Source organism: Canis lupus, chromosome 28 (genome assembly GCF_048164855.1).
Source record: "Canis lupus baileyi chromosome 28, mCanLup2.hap1, whole genome shotgun sequence".
Classification (NCBI taxonomy): Eukaryota; Metazoa; Chordata; class Mammalia; order Carnivora; family Canidae; genus Canis; species Canis lupus.
Window position 1 is genome coordinate 24,184,350 of NC_132865.1, and position 3,736 is coordinate 24,188,085.

Below are 3,736 nucleotides of genomic sequence, written 5' to 3' on the forward strand. Positions count from 1 at the left end.
AAAGAAAGAAAGAAAGAAAGAAAGAAAGAAAGAAAGAAAGAAAGAAAGAAGAAAGAAAGAAAGAAAGAAAGAAAGAAAGAAAGAAAGAAAGAAAGAAAAGAAAGGAAAGAAAGAAAGAAAGAAAGAAAGAAAGAAAGAGAAAGAAGAAAGAAAGAAAGAAAGAAAGAAAGAAAGAAGAAAGAAAGAAAGAAAGAAAGAAAGAAAGAAAGAAAGAAAGAAAGAAAGAAAGAAGAAAGAAAGAAAGAAGACAGACTGGTGTGGGGTTGAGTCTTGAGGTAAATGCAAATAATTCCAATTGTTTTATTTTTTAAGATTTTATTTATTTATTCATAAGAGACACGGGGCGGGGGGGTGGTGGGGCAGAGACATATGCAGAGGGGAGAAACAGGCTCCATGCAGGGAGCCCGAGGTGGGACTTGATCCAGGGTCTCCAAGATCAGGCCCTGGGCCGAAGGTGGCGCCAAACCGCTGAGCCACGGGGCTGCCCAATTCCAATTGTTTTAAACCTCAGTAATGTATTGGACATTTATCTATTTGCAGTTTGAATAACTTGGGCACATATGATTATTACTGTATTTTGATACTCTGTGTCCAGAAAATCTTAAATGTAAAATATGTATTATGAATTGGAAGTACTATGATGTCATTTAGCTTATAAGAAATCACTTGGAATTTAATTAAATATTAATACATTGCTGTAAGCTAAATAAAGCATATAATTTTACATGTATAAAGAAATAAATAAAATTTATAATTTATTAATATATTACACACATAAATATGTATGCATAAAATTGTAATTATAAAAATAATTAGACCGTGTAATAATAAATCTAATAAATATTATATCTTTCGAATTTCTTATAAATTCAAAGAGTAACCTTTCCTATTTTCATTGCTAATGTTCTTATTACATAGGGCTATTTTTATAAATAACATAAAAAAAGGAAAGGTTGCAACTGAAAATTAATAGAACTCAATTAATACAAAGAGTTACCATCTGTGGATGCTTGCAGTGTTGCTGGACTGGGTGTTTATATACATTTGGCATTTATTCCTTATAAGCACCACTGGGTGCTCCATATGCCTCCGTTTCTCAGGTGAGAGAAATTAACAGTTAATTTTCCCAAGATTAGGCAGATTAGTAAATAAAAGAACAGAGATTCAAATCTTCTAAATGCAAATCTCATGCTCTTATCCAATGCTGAATCTTGATTTGTTTGCATAATTATTTTTAAGGCCAAAGTTGGAAAGATATTTTATAATAGCTAAGCTAGTCTCTTCGTTAAAGAGGTTAAATGATGATGGTGCTTTATTGGATTTAAATGACCTTTTTCTGTAGTAATAAACTGTTGTAAAGCTCCTGATATATTACTGTAGGATTTTTACTGGAAAAAGTATTTCACGATTACAGCTTCATGGAGCAAATAATTCTTGGATAAAACCAGACTTTAGAAAAGAATTGTCTCCAAAAAGCATATGAATCCTAGTGCATATAGTAGCTTTAGGGTCTGGAAAATACATGCCTGAGATCCCCAAAGACTTCAAAATAAATAGTACTGTAGGAGGGAGTAGGAAAAGGAAATGTATTACATCAAGGTTTTTTTTTTTTTTTTAAAGATTTTATTTATTTATTCATGAGAGACAGACAGAAAGAGAGAGAGAGGTAGAGGGAGAAGCAGGCTCTATGCAGGGAGCCGGATGCGGGACTTGATCTGGGGACTCCAGGATCATGCCCTGGGCTGAAGGCAGGCGCTAAACCGCTGAGCCACCCAGGGATCCCTTACATCAAGTTTTAAGTCAAGTATCAAATGGTTTGATTCAACTACATTTGAATTTGTATTGTCAAAATGCTAGTTCCAATGGACCTTAACACATCAACTTTGCTGAGAGTTGACAGAAATCGGAATTGATTTTTGTTAAGTTCCTAAGTTAACTGGCATTATAAAAACAGAGATTGAGTAATGCAGCAGAGGTAAACTGAGGTTAACACAAGAATATTCTGTGTTTGCTGAATTTTCCATTTGAGTTTTCATTCATACTATAAAAAAACCCTGGTAACTAAAGATGTGCAGTCTAGGAAGGAAACATTGGCAGTGTTTTCTTTTGTCAAATTACCTACATAGAGGAAATTTCTCTAATTAACAAAGTAGAGGAAATAGGCTTTAATTGCATCTGGAAGAATTAGGTTAAAATGATTAAGAATAGGGGGAAGGAAGTATATAAATTAAATGTAAGAAAAATTTCTGTAGGAGATAAAGTGTGTGAGATATATATATACACACACACACATATATACATATATATGTATATATACACATATATACATATATATGTATGTAAATATATGTATATATATGTGTGTATGCATATATATACACATCATATACACACACACACATATATATACACACATATATACACATATATACACACATCAGACTGGGAACATGGGTCAGGTTTTCTTTATGATAAGTGATTTTTTCTTGGCTTTTATAATGCAATGAATTTATAATTCTAATATATATATACTATATATATATATATAGTATATTTAATGCATTTACATGCAAATGTTTTAAAATGGGTGAGAATTTTGGCTACCAGGACTTTTTTGGATAAAATTGAAACTTTGGAAGGCAGATATCCATCCTATTTGGTGGTCGAGGACCTTCCCTGACCCAGATCCTCATTTTATTTCACTAAAATGTTCTAGCTTGATCTTGTGAAAGCCCATGTTAAAGGCAGTGAAAGGTGGGGGTGAAGAGACACCTGTCAGCTAATTTACAAGATGGAGGAGTACTGGGAAGTGGTGACTTCTTTTAGTATTTTCCTTGAGCCTTTCCTCTTTCATCTTCCACTTAAAAAAAAAGAGAGAATATAAAGCTTTCTGCATACATTTATTCTTGCTTGAAAAAATAAGTTTCACACAGTTATAATATGAATTGAAATTAAAAGTTATGGATAGTCCCAGAAAAGGGAAAGTGAACTTGATTCTGATGTCAAGTATTGGAGTTTTACAATCATATTTTCCCTCCCACCAATCCTTTACTACTTAAAGTATTGGTGGAGTAATACTGAAACCTGTGTAGATGATCTTAAATGACTAAGTCAAAAAGAAAAGCTACTATGGAGAAAAGAATTATAAATTCATTGCATTATAAAAGCCAAGAAAAAAATCACTTCTCATAAAGAAAACCTGACCCATGTTCCCAGTCTGATGTGTGTATTATTAATATCAGATGCCATTGTCCTCTAGAGGATAACATTTGGTTGCTATTTGCATCTTTATTATTTAGCTTTTATATAGCACATTCATCTTTTATTGGATTTAAAAAGTCCATTTTGATTTAGGTTTTTCCAGGTCCACCCTTCTTTTCTCTTCTTGGATTCAATTAGAATGTTTGTTCGGTTTGCTGTGTTCTGAAGGATTCCATGCTGAGTGGGAACCCCATCCTAAGGATGCTTCAAGGAGACACGTCTTGGTGACCCTGCTGAGGTATATGTTGAAGACAATGTGCATGTGTCTTCATCCAATTCAGGGCATGGCTCAGATTTGCTGTTCACCCCCAGCCTCTTCGATGATTCTTTCTTTTTATTTTTTAAAAATATTTTATTTATTTATTTATTTATTTATTTAGTTATTTAGTTATTTAGCTAGTTAGTTAGTTATTTGAAAGAGAGCAAGGACAAGCAGGAGGAGGGGGAGAGGGAGAAGCAGACTCCCTGCTGAGCA